A 20124-nucleotide genomic window follows, 5' to 3' on the forward strand; every position below is an offset into this window, starting at 1 on the left:
ATACACCCACAAAAGCACAGCCAAATACCAATCCAACTCAATTTACAAACGCACAGATGATACCACCGTATTTGGCTGGATATGAAATAATGACCAGGAAGGAGATTCAGAACCCTGTAACTTGGTCACAAGACAGCAACCTCTACCTCAGTGTTTCGGAAAGAACTGCAGATGCTGGTTTAAATCAAAGGTAGACACGAAATGCTGCGGGACAAGCAGCATCTCTGGAAAGAAGGAAAGGGTGACGTTTCGGGTCAAGACCATTCTTCAGACTGATGTCAGGGGAGTGGGCGGGACAGAGATAGAAAGTAGTCGGAGACAGTAAGACTGGTGGGAGAACTGGGAAGGGGGAGGGGATGGAGCAAGAGGGAATGCAAGGGCTATTTGAAGTTAATGCCAGCAAGACAAAGAGGTAGTGATCGACTTCAGGAAGTAGAGCAGTACACATTCCCCTGTATGCATTAATGGCCCCAAAGTAGAGATGTTGAAAGCTTCAAGTTCTTAGGACTGAATATCACCAGCAACTTGTCCTGGACCAGCCCATTGAAGCAAAGACCAAGAAAGCACACCATCGCCTCTACTTCCTTAGTAAGGCTGAGGACTTTCGGCATATCCCCAACAATCTTCAACAACTTCTCCAGATGCGCCACAGAAAGCATTTTATCAGGATGCATCACAGCTTGGTTTGGGAACAGTTCCATCCGACCACAGGTAATTGCAGCAAATTGTGGACACAGCCCAGACCATCACCCAAACCAACCTCCCTTCCATTGAGTATTTACACCTCGCACTGCCTTGGCAAGGCCAGCAACATAATCAAAGACGAGTCACACCCTCGCCTTTCCCTCTTCTCCCCTCTCCCATCGGGCAAAAGGTATAGAAGTGTGTAAACGCACACCTGCAGATTTAGGGGCAGTTTCTGCCCTGCTGTTATCAGGCAACTGAACCATCCTCTCAACAACCAGAACCAGGGGCCACAGTTTAAGAATAAGGGGTAGGCCATTTAGAACAGAGATGAGGAAAAACTTTTTCAGTCAGAGAGTTGTGAATCTGTGGGATTCTCTGCCTCAGAAGGCAGTGGAGGCCAATTCTCTGAATGCATTCAAGAGAGAGCTAGATATGGGGAGAAGGCAGGAACGGGGTGCTGATTGAGAATGATCAGCCATGATCATATTGAATGGCGGTGATGGCTTGAAGGGCCGAATGGCCTCCTCCTGCACCTATTGTCTATTGTCTATAACTAGGGAGTGGTCCTGACCTCCCATCTGCCTCATTGGAGCTCTTCGGACGACCTTGACTAGACTTTACCTTGCACTAATCGTTATTCCCTTTATCCTGTATCTGCATGCTGTGGATGGCTTGATTGTTTCCATGTACTGTCTTGCTGCTGACTGGATGTGACAATAAACTAAACCAGTCAACACATAGAATTATTTCATTGATCATAGAATAATACGGCACAGTACAGCCCTTCAGCCCAGAGTCTGTACAGAACATGATGCCGTTAACCTAATCTCTGCCTGCACGTGATCCATTACCATCTATTTCCACCATATCCATGTGCCAGTGTAAATGGCTGTGGAATGCCACTATTGTATCTACCTCCACTACCACCCCTGGCAGTATGTTCCAGTCACCCTCCACCCATTGTGTAAAAAAATCTTTAAACACCATTGCTTCACAAAAATATGATTGGCATGATTATTACAGACAACAATACACAATTGACGTGCCAGAAAGAGAAGTATCTGGAAGGTTAGATCGCATGGATCCAGGGAAAGCTGGCCGAATGGATGGACAGAGGATTGGTTTCATGGAAGGAAGCAGAGGGTGATGGTGGAAGGTTGCTTTACAGACTGGAGGCCTGTGACTAGGTTCAATGCTGGGCCCATTGGTGTTTGTGATTTATATCAACGATTTGGATGAGAATGTACGAGGCCTGATTAGTATGTTTGCAGATGGCACTAAAGTGGGTGGTCTCGTAGATAGCAAAGATGGTTATCAAGAATTACAGCAAGATCTTGATCAGGTGGGTGGAGAAATGGTTAATGGGGTTTGCTGTCGACAAGTGTGAGGTGGTGCATGTTAGGAAGTGAAACCCGGGCAGGACCTTCACAGTGAATGGCAGGGCCCTAGACAGCAGAGGGATCGAAGAGTGCAGGTACATAGTTCATTGAAAGTTGCACACAGCAGATATGGTGGTCAAGAAGGCTTTCAGTACATTGGCCTTCATCAGTCAGTGTATAGAGTATTTTGCTTTCATATTTCGCATGGGCAGCTTACATTATAAATACTGATTTCTCTAACTTCAAGTAACCCCTGCATTCCCTCTCTTCCATCCCTCCCATGCTAGTTGGCATACTGGTGACTTTTGCAGGTATCCTGTTGAGTTCCACTGTCTGTATAACTCGTTATAACCCAGCCCAGCCCTATTGTGCCCCCCGCATTTCCTTGATTCCCATTGCTTTTTGCGTATCTTTCGTTCATTTCTCCTAAGTACGGGCGGTATCTTTCGTTACCCTTTCCCCTGACTCAGTCTAAAGAAGTCTCGACCCGAAACATCAACTATTCCTTTTCTCCAGTGATGCTGCCTGACCAGCTGAGTTACTCCAGTATTTTGTGTAGGAAAATAACTGCAGATGCTGGAACAAGTCGAAGGTATCACAAAATACTGGAGTAACTCAGCAGGTCAGGCAGCATCTAGGAGAGAGGGAATGGGTGATATTTCGGGTCGAGACCTTTCTTCAGATTTTGTGTCTATCTAAGAGAACAGTAGTCGGGGACGTTATGTTACAGTTGTACAAGGCACTGGAGAAGGTTATGTGGAGACCTCACTGCATGCGATGGTGTTACCCTGTGACGTAAACTGCGCATTTGCTGCTGCATGTTTTATGGAGTCTGGAACGTGACAGAATTTTAATGGCACAGTGCCACAGCGGTAGAATTTCTGTCTCACAGCGCCAGAGACCCGGGTTCGATCCTGGCCACGGGTGCCGTCTGTACGGAGTTTGAACGTTCTCCCCGTGACCTGCGTGGATTTTCACCGAGATCTTCGGTTTCCTCCCACACTCCAAAGACATACAGGTTTGTAGGTTAATTGGCTTGGTATGACTTAAAGAATTGTCCCCTGTGTGTATAGGATAGTGTTAGTGTGCGGGGATCGCTGGTTGGTGCCAGCTCAATGGGCTGAAGGGCCTGTTTCCGTGCTGTATCTCTAAACTAAACTAAACTAAGTTGAAGTAACAGCATCTCATATTTTGCTTGGGCACCTTCAGCCCAGTGGTATGAATATTGATTTCTCTAACTTCAAGTAACCCTGGCATTCCCTCTCTCTCTAACCCTCACCCACCAAAGTCACACTAGCTTCTCGTTTTCACCCAAGAAACAGGTAACAACGGCCTGTTTCGTTTATCATCGTTACTTTTTTGCGTATCTTTCATTCATTGTTCTTTATCTCTCTACATCATTGTCCATATCTCATTTCCCTTATTCTTAACCAGTCTGAAGAAGGGTCTCGACCTGAAACGTCACCCATTCCTTCTCTCCAGAGATGCTGCCTGTCCCGTTGAGTTACTCCAGCTTTTTGTGTCTATCTTTGATTTAAACCGGCATCTACAGTTCCTTCCTAAACTAAGTGCCAGTTCCCTTTTAGTTAAAAAAATCAAATTCTTGAACACTGAGGTTTGTTATGGGGGATAAAGTGCATTCCTAGTTGTGAAGTTACAAAATCACGAGAGGATTAGATTGGATAGATGCACAGAGTCTCTTGCCCAGAGTTGGGGAATCAAGGAGCAGAGGACATAGGTTTAAGGTGAGGGGGAAAAGATTTAATAGGAATCTGAGTGGTAACTTTTTCAAACAAAGGGTGGTGGGTGTATGGAACAAGCTGCCGGAGGAGGTAATTGAGGCTGGGACTATCCCATCATTTAAGAAACAGTTAAACAGGTACATGGATAGGACAGGTTTGGAGAGATATGGACCAAGCGCAGGCAAGTGGGACTAGTGTAGCTGGGACATGTTGGTCGGTGTGGGCAAGTTGGGCCGAAGGGCCTGTTTCCGCACTGTATCACTCTAGGACTCTGTGACTCTATGAGATTGGTGAGTGATAAAGCCGGGAGCCGACACTCTGCCAGCGACGGTGTGCCGGAGCAGGGGGTGAGCACAGGACAGAGAGACATCGGCGCAGAAGAGGGGCTTCGAAGAAGGGTCTTTACCCGGAACATCACTCATTCCTTCTCTCCAGAGATGCTGCCTGTCCCGCTGAGTTACTCCAGCATTTTGTGTCTATCTTCGGTTTAAACCAGCATCTGCAGTTCCTTCCTGCACATGGAGAGGAGAGGATCGGTGATGCTGGATAATACTGCCTGCCCACAATGTCACACACTGACCTGAGCACCAATACTCATTAGAATAATTACCTTAATTATGGATGCTTCATGTGCACTGAGGATAGATCCGTTGTTGCTCTAAGTGCTGTGCAGCCAATTTAGATGTTGATCAGTTTAATAGTCACGACACAAATGAATTCATCACCTAATTCAGTTAGGCTGCGACTCGTTCAAATGTTTACATGATGCACAAAGGTCACACTGTCTCATTCCCGTTATTCTGACTAATGTAACTGGCCGATTGATGTGACAGAGGGGACCACTTGTTAAAAATGCTTTTCTCCATCTGCACCAGGTAACAGTGTGTGAGATCTGTGGAGATAATGAGATCTTGTCAGCAAACAAGAAGTGGAGAGAGGGACACAAAGGTTCAGGCCAGGAAAAGCAAGGAGCTTCTTTGAAAAAACACACACAAGGGGGTGGTTCTGTGAGATTCAAAAAACTTATTTGAATCATAATTATGAGGATTGGGTGGGGGATATTTGAGCTGCTTTAAGTACGAGTTCATAAGTTACAGGAGCAGAATTAGGCCATTCGGCCCATCAAGTCAACTCCACCATTCAATCGATCTATTTTTCCCTCTCAACCCATTCTCCTGCCTTACACACGACACCCTTACTCATCAAGAATCTGTCAATCTCCGCCTTAAAAACATCCATTGGCTTGGCCTCCACAGCCGCCTGTGGCAATGAATTCTACAGGTTCACTACCCCCTGACGAAAGAGATTCCGCCACATCTCTCTTTTAAACGAACTAAATACAAATGAACCATCTGAAGAGTGATCTTACGGAGGTGTATAAAATCATGAGGGGAATAAACTGAGTGAATACACAGTCTTTTGCCCAGACCAGGGGAATCAAGAACTCTCAGACATAGGTTTCAGTTTATTTTAGTTTAGAGATACAACGCGGAAACAGGATCTTCGGCCCACCGAGTCTGTGCTGACCAGTGATCCCCGCACATTAACACTATCCTACATGCACAAAGAACAATTTACATTTATACCAAGCCAATACATACCTCTACGTCTTTGGAGTGTGGGGGAAAACTGAATATCTCGGGGAAAAACCCACGCAGGTCATGGAGAGAATGTACAAACTCTGTACAGACAGCACCTGTAGTCAGGATCGAACCCAGGTCTCCGGCACTGTAAGGCAACAACTCTTCCACTGCGCCATCATGCCACCCTGAGAAGGTGAGGGGGGAAGATTTAATAGGAACCCGAGAGACAACTTGTTCACACAGAGGGTGCTGGGTTTATTGAATGAGCTACCAGAGGTGCTGGCTGAAGAAGGGTCTCGACCTGAAACGTCACCCATTCCGTCTCTCCTGAGATGCTGCCTGACCTGCTGAGTTACTCCAGCATTTTGTGAAATAAATGCCTTCGATTTGTACCAGCACCTGCAGTTATTTTCTTACATTGAGGAGGTGCTTGAGGCAGGTAGAATAAAAACATTTAAAAGTCATTTACACAGGTACAGGGATAGAAAAGGTTTAGAGAGATTATGGCGCAAACGGGACTAGCTTAGATGGGCATCTTGGTTGACATCAATGAGTTGGGCCGAAGGGCCTGTTGCCGTGTTGTGTGACTCTACAACTCCACTGTCTGACCCTCAGACCCCTTGCCCAGCCTTTGAAGAAACCAAAGTAGTGTGAGACTGTATGTGTGCGAATGTGTGAACACTATATGTGTGCTATTCTGTGTGTGTGCAATTCTGTGTGCGTGAATGCATGTGTGACTGTATGGTGTGACTGTGTATGTGTGTGAGGGCGTGTGTATGTGACTGTATGTGCGACAATATGCGTTGGTATGATTGTGTGTGCAATTCTGTGTGAGTGAATGTGTGTTTGTGTGTTTATGTGTGTGTGTGACTCTGTGTGTCTCTGTGTGTGACTGTGTGAGTGTGTGTGTGATTCTGTGAGTGTGATTCTGTGAGTGTGACTGTGTGTGTGACTCTGTGTGTGTGATTCTGTGAGTGTGATTCTGTGTGTGTGACTGCGTGTGTGACTCTGTATATGTCTGTGTGTGACTGTGTGAGTGTGACTGTGAATGTGTGTGTGTGTGAGTGTGACTGTGTGTGTGTGTGTGACTGTGTGTGTGTGAGTGACTGTGTGTGTGTGTGTGTGTGTGTGAGTGACTGTGTGTGTGTGTGACTGTGTGTGTGTGTGTGTGTGAGTGACTGTGTGTGTGTGTGTGTGTGTGTGTGTGTGTGAGTGACTGTGTGTGTGTGTGTGTGTGTGTGTGTGTGTGTGTGTGTGTGTGTGTGTGTGTGTGTGTGTGTGTGTGTGTGTGTGTGTGTGTGAGTGACTGTGTGAGTGACTGTGTGTGTGTGTGTGTGTGTGTGTGTGTGTGTGCGTGTGTGATTCCAGGTCTGGGATGCAGGGATCTGTAACACTGGCCCAGAGTGGACAGGTGTGAGCTGTAACACTGGACAGGTATGAGCTGTAACACTGGACAGGTGTGAGCTGCATCACTGGACAGGTGTGAGCTGCAACACTGGACAGGTGTGAGCTGTAACACTGGGCAGGTGTGAGCTGTAACACTGGGCAGGTGTGAGCTGTAGTTTAGTTTAGAGATACAGTGTGGAAACAGGCCCTTTGACCCACAGAGTCCACACCAACCAGCGATCTCCGCACATTAACACTATCCTACTGTTCCCTGTGGAACCCCAGTGCTGCAGACCACCCTGTCCGAGACCAGGTCCTTTGTCCTCACACACTGTGGTCGGTTGGTGAGGTGTCCAGAATCCAGGATGTGAGGTGGTGATCCACTCCTGTGCGCTCCAGCTTGCCCCCCAGAAACCCCGGCTGGATGGTGTTGAAAGCACTGAAATCAAAGAACATGATTGTCACAGAGCTATCCGGCTTCTCCAGGTGTGAGAGAGCTCTGTTCTGCAGGTAGATGATGGTGTCCTCCACCCCGATGCGAGTCTGGTAGGCGAACTGCAGCGGATCCATTGATGGTCTCACCAGGGGGCGGAGATGGGCGAGGACCAGATGCTCCAGTGTCTACATCAGGTGTGATGTCAGTGCCACCGGCCTGTGGCTGTTGAGTTCCTTCGGCTGCTGCGTCTTTGGTACCGGTACCACGCAGGATGTTTTCCACAGCTGTGGAACTCTCCCCAGTTTCAGGCTCAGATTGAAGACATGCTCCACTATCCCGCACACCTGGTCTGCACAGGACTTGAGGAGACTCGAGCTGATGCCGTCTGGACCAGCCGCCTTCCTCACATTGATCTTCATGAGCTCATTCCTCACCTGGTCTGTGGAGAAAGACAGATTGGATCACAGGGGCTGGGTGCTCAAGGGTGTGAGAGGACGAGGGGGTGTGGGGGAGGGGGGGTGGTGTGGGGGGAGATGGTGGGGGTGGTGGGGTTGGGGCAGGAGAAGCAGCAGTGGGTGGTGACTGTGACCCCAGTGCTGTGGGAGGGCAGGTGGGGCAGTGTACTGGACGTGCAGACAAGGGGGACTGCAGCAGGGGTGACTGGACCAGGGGAGGGGTAGGTGACTGATTGAACCTGTTGAAGAAAAGCTTCAGATCGTTCACCCATTCCTGGTCCCCCACGGCCCGGTGATTCTGGTTCCTTGTACCCAGAGATGGTTTTGAAGCCTCTCCAGACTCCACTGATGTTGTTCCTCTGCAGCTGGTCCTCCACCTTCTTCCTGTAGTTGTTCTTCCCCTCTCTGATCTTCCACCTCAGCTCTTTTTGCACAGCCTTCAGCTCCTCCTTATTTCCCGACTTAAAGGCCCTCTTTTTCTCCTTAAGGAGATCCTTTATGTTAGGGTTATAGACAATAGACAATAGGTGCAGGAGGAGGCCATTCGGCCCTTCGAGCCAGCACCACCATTCAATGTGATCATGGCTGAAGTCACCCCTGCTGCAGTCCCCCTTGTCTGCACGTCCAATCAGTACCCCGTTCCTGCCTTCTCCCCATACCCCCTGACTCCGCTATCCTTAAGAGCTCTATCTAGCTCTCTCTTGAATGCATTCAGAGAATTGGCCTCCACTGCCTTCCGAGGCAGAGAATTCCACAGATTCACAACTCTCTGACTGAAAATGTTTTTCCTCATCTCCATTCTAAATGGCCTACCATATCATATCATCATATCATATCATATCATATCATATACATACAGCCGGAAACAGGCCTTTTCGGCCCTCCAAGTCCGTGCCGCCCAGTGATCCCCGTACATTAACACTATCCTACACCCACTAGGGACAATTTTTACATTTACCCAGCCAATTAACCTACATACCTGTACGTCTTTGGAGTGTGGGAGGAAACCGAAGATCTCGGAGTAAACCCACGCAGGTCACGGGGAGAACGTACAAACTCCTTACAGTGCAGCACCCGTAGTCAGGATCGAACCTGAGTCTCCGGCGCTGCATTCGCTGTAAAGCAGCAACTCTACCGCTGCGCTACCGTGCCGTACCGTACCCCTTATTCTTAAACTGTGGCCCCTGGTTCTGGACTCCCCCAACATTGGGAACATGTTTCCTGCCTCTCACGTGTCCAACCCCTTAATAATCTTATACGTTTCGATAAGATCCCGTCTCATCCTTCTAAATTCCAGTGTATACAAGCCTAGTCGCTCCAGTCTTTCAACATATGACAGTCCCGCCATTCCGGGAATTAACCTAGTAAACCTACGTTGCACGCCCTCAATAGCAAGAATATCCTTCCTCAAATTTGGAGACCAAAACTGCACACAGTACTCCAGGTGCTGTCTCACTAGGGCCCTGTACAACTGTAGAAGGACCTCTTTGCTCCTATACTCGACTCCCCTTGTTATGAAGGCCCAGGGTTTGTTGTTGGGGGCAAACACCATATAGTCCTGGTGGGTACAGTGTTCTCCACACAGAAGTTAATATAGTCCGTGATGCACTGGGTTAGACCGTCAATGTCCTCCCAATGGGGATCACAGAGTTCCTCCCACACAGCTGTTTCGAAACAGTCTCTCAGAAACTCCTCCGTCTTCTCGGACCATCCTCTAACTGTGCGGGTCACCGCTGGTTGCCTGTGCACAAGAGGTTTGTACACAGGCTGGAGATGGGTCATGTTGTGGTCAGATCTCCCCGGGGGGGGAGGGGTGCTGAGTTATATGCCTCCTTGGTGTTGGCATAAGTCAAGTCCAGTATCTTGCTGTCTCTGGTGTGGCAGGTGACGTACTGGGTGAACGTGGGCAGAGTGGATGATGGGGGTGCGTGGTTGAAGTCCCCGGAGATTAGAAAGAGGGCGTGTGGGTGCTGTGTTTGTAACCTGCTCACAGCTGAGTGCAGGACATCACAGGCCGTGTCACCATTAGCAGAGGGGGGAATATATGTTGCTGTCACAACAACATGTGAGAATTCCCTCGGTAGATAGTAAGGCCTCATGCTAACAGCTAACAGCCCAATGTCCCTGCAGCAGAGCTGCTCTTTGACAGAACGCTTCCTGGCTTAGAGGAGAGGTTGGACAAACTAGGATTGCTTTCTCTGAATCACTCGTGGTTGAGGGGAGACTTGATAGGTGGATATTAACTAATGAGAGGCACAGATAGGGTAGACAGTCAGAACCTTTTCCCAGGGTAGAGATGTCAAAGACAAGTGGGCATACAGTAGCTTTAAGTTTAAAGTGGCAAAGTTTATAGGAGATATTTGGGGCAGGTTTGTGTACCAGGTGGTGGGTGCCAGGAAAAAAACTCCCAGGTTCACGTTCACAAGTTATAGGAATAGAATTAGGCCATTTGGCCCATCGAGTCTACTCCGCCATTCAATCATGGCTGCTCTCTGCCACCTAATCCCATTTTCCTGCCTTCTCCCCATAACCCTTGATACCCGTTCTAATCAAGAATTTGTCTATCTCTACCTTAAAAATATCCACTGACTTGGCCTCCACAACCCTCTGTGGCAATGAGTTTCACAGATTAACTACCCTCTGACTAAAGTTCCTACTTACCTCCTTTCTAAAAGAGCGGCCTTTAATTCTGATGCTATGACCTCTGGTCCTAGATTCTCCCACCAGTGGAAATCCTTTCCACATCCACTCTATCTATGCCTTGCATTATTCTGTACGTTTCAATGAGGTCCCCCCTCAACCTTCTAAACTCCAGTGAGTAGCGGCCCAGAGCTGTCAAACGCTCATCATATGCTAACCCACTCATTCATGCTATCATTCTTGTAAACCTCGTCTGTACCCTCTCCAGAGGCAGCATATCCTTCCTCACAGTACGTTTGCTCACAGTATACAAATGCGGCCTGACCAGCGCCTTATACAAACTCAGCATTATATCTCTGTTTTTGTATTCCAGTCCGTTTGATATAAATTGAATTTAACTTCCTTACTACCAACTTGATTTGCAAATAAACCTTTAGGGAGTCCTGCACCAGCACTCCCAAGTCCCTTTTTAACAGCCTCTTACACTGCCTTGAGGACATAAAATGTTGGATGGCACAGAACTTCCTCCAATTAAACGAGAGCAAGTCTGAGGTCATCCTATTCGGCCCCCCCGACTCCATCAAATCGATAACAGGCAGTCTTGGAAGCCTGTTCCGCCTGCAACTGGTCCAAAACGCCGCAGCGAGACTCCTGACGGGTACCCGTAAAAGGGACCACATCACGCCGATTCTGGCCTCTCTCCACTGGCTCCCTGTACGGTACAGAATCAACTTCAAGCTCCTCCTATTCACATATAAAGCCCTAAATGGACATTCCCCCCCCCACATCAAAAATCTTCTAACCCACCTCTCTAACTCCAGGTCCCTCAGGTCGGCCGACTTGGGACTACTCACTATCCCGCGGTCTAGGCTTAAGCTCAGGGGTGACCGCGCTTTTGCGGTTGCAGCTCCTAGACTGTGGAACAGCATCCCTCTCCCCATCAGAACTGCCCCCTCCATCGACTCCTTTAAGTCCAGGCTCAAAACCTATTTCTACTCCCTAGCGTTTGAGGCTCATTGAGGAGGCGCTGTGAACTGTTTTGTATGTGCTGTTATGTTTGTGTGCTACTGTATGTTTCATTTTTTTCCTTAGTACCTAAACAGATGTACAGCACTTTGGTCAACGTGGGTTGTTTTTAAATGTGCTATACAAATAAAATTGACTTGACTTGACTTGACTTTGAACCTCCGATATCTGATTCTCTCTCCATTTAGAAAATAATCTACGCCTTTATTCTTATCACCAAAATGCATGACTGTTGTGGTGTGTTGTGGTGGTGGGGGTAGATCCACTAGTGGCATTTCAGAGGCTTTCAGCCAGGCACATGGATATGGAGGGATATGGATCACTGGTACGCACACAGCAGAAGCTTCTCACTGTACCTTGGTGCACGTGACAATAAACTGAAACTGAAACTGAACTAAACAGTGCAGGCAGAGGAGATTAATTCAGTTTCATCATGCCCAGCACAGACATTGCATGGCATATACTGCATGTCATTCAGCTGGAGAGTGTGCAGAGATTTACAAGGATATCGCCAGGACAACATTAGTTTAGTTTAGCGATACAGCGTGGAAACAGGTCCTTCGGCCCACCAGGTCCGCGCCGACCAGCGATCCTAGCATATTAACACAATCCTACACACACTAGGGACTATTTTTACATTTACCAAACCAATTTACCTACTTACCTGTACGTCTTTGGAGTGTGGAAGGAAACCGAAGATCCCTGAGGAAACCCACGCGGTCACAGGGAAAACGGAGAATGTGGATTGTCTCCGAGAAGTTTGGTTTCCTTCCACACTCCAAAGACTTACAGGTTTGTAGGTTAATTGGCTTGGTATAAAAATTTTAAAAAATGGTTGCTACTGTAGGATAGGGTTAATGTGCAGGGATCGCTGGTCGGCACGGACTCGGTGGGCCAAAGGGCCTGTTTCCACGCTGTATCTCTAAAAACATTGGACGATCGCTCAAGAACATCCTCCCTTCATGTCACTGAATGGTCATATCCTCCCTTATCAAAATCGCAACTCCCTTTACTTTTATTTTTTTAGATTTTAGAGATACAGAGATACAGGCCCTTCGGCCCACCGAGTCTACACCAACCAGCGATCCACCGAGTCTACACCAACCAGCGATCCACCGAGTCTACACCAACCAGCGATCCACCGAGTCTACACCAACCAGCGATCCACCGAGTCAACACCAACCAGCGATCCACCGAGTCTACACCAACCAGCGATCCACCGAGTCTACACCAACCAGCGATCCACCGAGTCTACACCAACCAGCGATCCACCGAGTCTACACCAACCAGCGATCCCTGTACACTATCCTATTCACGAGGGACAATTTACAATTTACCAAAGCCAATTAACCTACAAACAATACAATACAATACAATACAATATATCTTTATTGTCATTGTACCCAGGGGTACAACGAGATTGGGAATGCGCCTCCCATACGATGCAATAATTTAGGTAATTTAGACAGCAGCAACCCAACGAAACGAAACAGTTTTAATAGTTTTGGACAGGGTAAAGTGCAAGTTGATCTATGCGTTGTGGCCATCCGGCTCAGCAGGACCGGTTCATAGCAGCTATGGCCCTGGGGATGAAGCTGTTCCTGAGTCTGGAGGTGCGGGCATAGAAGGCCTTGTATCGTCTGCCCGATGGAAGGAGTTCGAACAGACTGTTGCAGGGGTGTGAAGAGTCTTTGTGGATGCTGGTGGCTTTTCTGAGGCATCGTGTGTTGTAGATGCCCTCCAAGTCTGGTAGCTGTGTTCCGATGGCCCTCTGAGCTCTATGGACTACCCGCTGTAGAGCTTTCCTTTCTGCCTCCGTGCAGCTGAGGTACCACACAGGGATGCCATGCGTTAGGATGCTCTCTATGGTGCAGCGGTAGAAGGTCGTCAGCAGCTGTTGGGGTAGACCAGACTTTTTCAGTGTTCTTAAGTAGAACAGTCTTTGTTGTGCCTTCTTGACCAGTGCAGCAGTGTTATTGGACCATGTTAGGTCCTCCGAAATGTGAGTGCCCAGAAACTTGAAGCTGGACACTCTCTCCACACTGTCTCCGTTGATAGAGATCGGGGCATATTCCCCGTTATGTGACCCACGGAAGTTGATGATCAGCTCCTTGGTCTTGGTGGTATTTAGAGACAGGTTGTTATCCGAGCACCAGTCCGCCAGGTTCTGCACCTCCGCTCTATAGTTTATTTCATCCCCGTTGGTGATAAGCCCGATCACCGTTGTGTCGTCTGCAAACTTGACAATGGTGTTGGTGTCGAATGCAGGAACACAGTCGTGTGTGAAGAGGGAGTAGAGCATGGGGCTCAGAACACAGCCCTGTGGTGTGCCGGTACTCAGGGTGATAGTGGAGGACAGGTGCGGGCCCATTCTCACTGCCTGCGGTCGTTCCAGCAGGAAGTCCAGGATCCAGTCACATAATGACGAGCTGAGGCCTAGCTGGTGGAGTTTGGTGATGAGCTTGGTGGGGATGACCGTGTTGAAGGCGGAGCTAAAGTCTATGAATAGCATCCTCACGTACGTGCCCTGTCTCTCTAGGTGAGTCAGGACAGTGTGAAGAGCCAGAGAGATGGCGTCCTCTGTGGATCTATTTGCCCTGTATGCAAATTGATGTGGGTCCAGTGAGTCAGGGATGCTGGATTTGATGTGTGAGAGGACCAGCCTCTCAAAGCACTTCAAAACCTGCACGTCTTTGGAGTGTGGGAGGAAACCGGAACACCTGGAGGAAACCCAAGCTGTCACAGGGAGAACGTACAAACTCCGAACAGACAGCACCCGTAGTCAGGATTGAACCTGGGTCTCTGCGCCCAATCTCTGGCGTCCATCTCTTTCACATCTGTGGCATCTGTTCCCCAGAACATTGAGCTGAGAGTCCACCCCCTCTCACAACTAGGTTTCAGCTTTGGCTCCAATATCCCAGGCTAAAGTGCCAATCAGTGGTCGGAGTTCCTGCAATAGTGGAATGGTGCATGGAAACATAGAAAATAGGTGCAGGAGGAGGTCATTCAGCCCTTCCAGCCAGCACCAGTGGCATATCGATCATTCAATATCATCATGGCTGATCATCCAAAATCAGTACCCCGTTCCTGCTTTCTCCCCATATCCCTTGATTCCGTTAGCCCTAAGAGCAATTTCGAACTCTCTCTTGCTGCTGACCTCTGCAGCAACCTTGCAAATGGTTCGTCAAACCAGGGCAGGACTCACACAGTGAAGACCAGGGTCCTGGGGAGTTCTGCTGAACCCAGAGGTCTGGGCGTACAGGTGCAGATGGACACAAAATGCTGGAGTAACTCAGCGGGACAGGCAGCAACTCTGGAGAGAAAGAATGGGTGACATCTGAAGAAGGGTCTCGACCTGAAATGTTTCCCAAACCTTCTCTCCAGAGATGCTGCCTGTCCCGCTGAGTTATTCCTGCATTTTGTGTCTATCTTTGATTTAAACCAGCATCTGCAGTTCCTACACAGTACAGGTGTAGGTACTCTGAAGCGGGGAGTCAGGTGTACAATATGTTGAAGAAGCCAGTTAGCACGCTTGCCTTCACTGGAAAGATATTAAGCACAAAAATTGGGATATTAAGATAGAGCTGCATCATTGGTGAGACCACGTCTGGAAAACCGCTACAGTCCTGGTCCCACATCTGCAGGAAAGATGTCACGGAGCTAGAAAAGGTGCAGAAGAGATTCACCAGGTTGTTACCTGGGCTTGCTAGCTTGAGTTGTAAGGGCAGGTTACATAGGCTGGGACTTTTATTTTTGGAGAATATGATCATGGGGAGAAGTTGGGAACAGGTTACTGATTGTGGATGATCAGCCATGATCACAATGAATGGCGGTGCTGGCTCGAAGGGCCGAATGGCCTCCTCCTGCACCTATTTTCTATGTTTCTATGTTTCTATGTTTCTATGTTTCTATGATCATGAGGGGCATGGGTAAAGTGAACATTCAGTCCATTTGCCAGGGTAGACGATTCAATGACTAGAGGGCACAGGTTAAGGAGAGAGGGGAGAGATTTAAGGGTGACCTCAGGAGCAACTCTGACACTCTGAGGGTAGTTTGTACCTGGAACGAGCTGCCAGAGGAAGCGATAGAAGCAAATATAATTACAGCGTTTAAAGACATTCAGACAGATATGTGGATAACAAAGGTTTAGAGGGATATGGGATGCAGTCATTTTGACAGCTTAGACACAAAAGGTTGTGGTAACTCAGCAAGACAGGCAGCATCTCTGGAGAGAAGGGATGGGTGACGTTTTGAGTCTGAAGATGGGTCTTGACCTGAAATCTCCAGAGATGCTGCCTGACCCGCTGAGTTACTCCAGCGTTTTGTGTCTATAGAGTCATAGAGTCCTACAGCACAGAAAGAGGCCCTTCGGCCCATCGTGTCCGTGCCGCCCGTTACCAAACAGTCTAATTTTAATCCCATTTTCCCGCATTTGGACCGTAGCCCTGAATGTTGTAGCATTTCAAGTGCCCATCCAAATGCCTCTTAAACGTTGTGAGTGTTCCCGCCTCCACCACCACCCCAGGCAGTGAGTTCCAGACTCCAACCACCCTCTGGGTGAAAAAGTTCTTTCTCACATCCCCCCGAAACCTCCCTCCCCTTACCCTGTATCTATGTCCCCTCGTTGTTGAACCTTCCACCAGTGGAAGAAGTTCCCCGCCATCTACCTTATCTATGCCCCTCGATCTTGTACACCTCGATCATGTCCCCTCTCAGCCTTCTCTGCTCCAGGGAAAACAACCCCAGTCTGCTCAGTCTCTCCTCATAGCCGAGGCCCTTCATCCCTGGCAGCATCCTGGTGAATCTCCTCTGCACCCTCTCCAAAGCTATCACATCCTTTCTATAATGTGGTGACCAGAACTGTACACAATACTCCAGCTGTGGCCTCACCAGTGTTCTGTACAATTCCATCATTACCCCCCTACTTTTATATTCGATGCCCCGGCTAATGAAGGCCAGTACCCCATATGCCTTTTTGACCACCCTGTCCACCTGTCCTGCTGCCTTCAAGGACTTGTGTACCTGCACTCCAAGGTCCCTCTGTACCCCTGTCTTCCCTAGGGTCCTTCCATTCATGGTGTACTCCCTCTCCAAGTTATTCCTGCCAAAGTGCATCACCTCGCACTTTTCAGGATTAAATTCCATCTGCCACTGCTCCGCCCATCTGACCATCTCATCTATATCTTCCTGCAGCTTGCAGATCCCTTCCTCGCTATTCACCACCACCCCTAACTTTGTGTCATCTGCAAACTTGCTGATCATGCCCTGTACGTTGACATCCAGATCATTAATGTAGATTACAAACAGTAAGGGACCCAACACCGATCCCTATGGCACCCCACTGGACACCGGCCTCCAGTCACAGAAGCACCCTTCTACCATCACCCTCTGCCTTCTGTCACTAAGCCAGTTTTTTATCCATTTTGTCAAGGTGCCCTGGATCCCATGGGCTCTTACCTTCTTGACTAGTCTCCTGTGTGGGACCTTGTCAAAAGCCTTACTGAAATCCATGTATACCACATCCACTGCACTACCCCCATCTACCTCCTTGGTCACCCCTTCAAAAAATTCAATCAAGTTAGTCAGACACGACCTTCCATTAACAAAGCCATGTTGACTATCCTTAATTAACCCTCGATCCTCCAAGTGAAGACTGATTCTGTCCCTCAGAATCTTTTCTAGCAGCTTCCCCACCACCGATGTCAGACTCACCGGCCTGTAGTTCCCAGGTTTATCCCTACTGCCCTTTTTAAATAATGGCACCACATTAGCTATCCTCCAGTCCTCCGGTACATCCCCTGTTGCAAGAGAGGCTCTGAAAATTTGTGCCAGAGCCCCCGCAATCTCCTCCCTTGCCTCTCTCAGCATCCTGGGATACATCTCGTCAGGGCCCGGAGACTTATCCACTTTTAAGCCTGCCAGAGCCTCCAGCACCGCCTCCCTGTCAATAGCAATATGCTCAAGAACATCACAACCCTCCTGCTCCATTTCTAAGTCCGCATCGCCCTCCTCCCTCGTAAAAACAGATGCAAAAAAATCATTTAAAACATCTCCTACATCCTCTGGCTCCACACACAGCTTTCCACTATGGTCCCTGATGGGCCCCACTCTTTCCCTCGTTATCCTCTTACCCTTGATATACTTATGGGGTTTTCTTTTATTTTGCCCGCTAGTGCTATCTCATGGCCCCTTTTTGCTCTCCTAATTTCTTTTTTAAGAACCGCCCTACACCTTCTGTATTCCTCTAATGATGTCTGTGCCTTAAGTTCTTTATGCCTTCCAAAAGCCCCCCTTTTTTTCGAATCAATCCTACTATATCGTTCGACATCCATTAAGTCTATCTTCGGCTTAAACCAGCATCTGCAGCTCCTTCCTACATATTGACAGCTTGGTTGTGGAGGGCTGTTTCTGGGCGGATGTGCATGTTTCTGTGCTGTATGACTGTGAGATGTACAGTGATGGAGAGAGGGGGAGGGCGGTGAGGACACGGAGTCTGTACTCCCAGCTGTCTGCCTCTTCTCCCCGCTCTGATCTCCCACTGTCTGACACCAGGCTTCAGGTCTAAACACAGGCTGTTCACTGTGTGGAAACGTGAGATCCGTGAGCCAATCCCTGGGGAAACAGCTTCAGAAACATCCATTTATCACAGATATTTGCCATCTCCCTTCAACCACCTCCGTCTCTTTCAATATTCTGCTCCTCACGTCCAATCCACCCGAGCAAGTTCTAACCGAGAACATCATCAACTGTTTCCTGGGAATTGATTCACACTCTGTCAACGTGAGCCCTGATCTGTAGGTTTTGTTTAAACGTCCTCTCGTGGTCACCCCTCTCACTGACACAGGACCACTAGATCAGAGCGATCTGCCATCACTCACATATTCATTTACTCTAGCTCTAGGGACAGTTCCATGATGTTTTATGTCTGTCGAGCACCGCCTGCATTTGCCTTTTTCCCATAACGATTCCGTTGTCTAACGCAGTAAATATGGCAGTTTGGGCATTGATGTGCTCCTCCTGCTGGATGTGGGTGACCAGGGAGACTTCTAGTGCCCGTGAGGGCTACACCCTTGTGAAGTGCATCCAGCTGCAGCTCCTCTTGGACCTGGTAGGGAACTGGAGTAGCAACTGGATGACTTCAGGATCATCGGGAAGATTGAGGAGAGAGGAGACAAGAGTTACAGTGATCTGGTCATGCCTAAGGTACGGGCAGAATGTAGATGTGTGATCACCAGGAGAGGGAGCAGGCAGGGCGTACTGGGGGGGCCTTGTGGTCATTCCCCTCGACAACAGGGATGCCCCTCCCAGGACTGTGCGATGGGGGTGTCCAGTCAGGGGAGGGCAGCAGCCACCAGGTCTGTGGCACAGCCCGGCTCTGAGACCCAGAGGGGTGGGTGAAGACATGCACAGTGACAGTAGTGGAGACTCTTTATACAGGAGATTCTGTGGCAGTAAACAGGAATCCAGGATAATGTGGATAGACGCAAACAGCTGGAGTAACTGAGCGAGACAGGCAGCATCACTGGATAGAAGGAATGCGTGATGTTTCGGGTCGAGACCCTTCTTCAGACTCCTTCTCCAGGATGGTGTGTTGCCTCCCTGGTGCCAGGGTCCAGGACATCTCGGAGCGGCTGCACAACATTTACAGTGGGGAGGGGGAGCTGCCAGAAGTCTGTGTTGTCCGTCAGAACAAATGACACGGGTGGGAAAAGGGATGCGGTCTTACGGAGTGAATATAGGGAGTTGGGCAGAAAATGAAACAGCAGGAGCCCCAGGGTAGTGATCACTGGATTACTGCCAGTGCCACACGCCAGTGAGGGGAAAGAGGTAGAAGGGACAGATGAAGGTGTGGCTGACGAGATGGTGCAGGGGGCAGGGACTCAGGGTTTTGCACCAATGGGATCTCTCTGGGGCAGGGGTGACCTGAGATTGCATCTGCTCTGGAAGGGCAGGCAGGTTTGCTCGTGCTTCTCGCGAGGATTAAAACTAGTTTTAGTTTCTTTGTTTGGTTTACGGATGCCCTTTGGCCCAGCAAGTCCACACCAACAACCAATACCTCTGTCCCAGTCTCCAGTCTGCATCCCAGTCTCGCAGTCTGCACACCCACAGCAACTCACAGGAGCCAATTCAATTCAATGATACTTCAATGATTCGATGATACTTCATTGTCACATGTACCTAGGTACGGTGAGATGCTTTATTCTGCACGCAACCCGGTAAAATCATGTAGCAGTCAGAACAACGATCTTGACCCGAAACGTCACCCATTCCTTGTCTCCAGAGATGTTGCCTGTCCCACTGAGTTACTCCAACATTTTGTGCCTATCTTCAGTGTAAACCAGCATCTGCAGTTCCTTGCTTCACATATCATGTATGAGAATCACACCTAGGCAGTGTTCTGTGTCACCATGGTTTGGCACCGACAACGTTACAAACGATCACCGAGCAGTCCCGTCTACTCCCCCCCCCCCCCCCCACGAGTCCCTCTTCATTCTCAGCCACCCCCCCTCCCACGAGTCCCTCTTCATTCTCAGCCCCCCCCCCCCTCCCCACAGGAGGGAGAAGGATGGCAATGTAAGGGAACCTTGGATGATTAAAGCAGTTATAAATTTGGTCCAAAAGGAAAGGGAAGCACATGCAAGGTTTTAACAGGATAGAATCAGACAGGGCCTTTGAAGATTCTTGATTAGTACGGGTGTCAGACAGAGGTTATGGTGTGAAGGCAGGAGAATGGGGTTAGGAGGGAGATATCGATCTGCCACGATTGGATAGCGGAGTAGACTTGATGGG

This window comes from Rhinoraja longicauda, chromosome 40 (assembly GCF_053455715.1).
Source record: "Rhinoraja longicauda isolate Sanriku21f chromosome 40, sRhiLon1.1, whole genome shotgun sequence".
Classification (NCBI taxonomy): domain Eukaryota; kingdom Metazoa; phylum Chordata; class Chondrichthyes; order Rajiformes; family Arhynchobatidae; genus Rhinoraja; species Rhinoraja longicauda.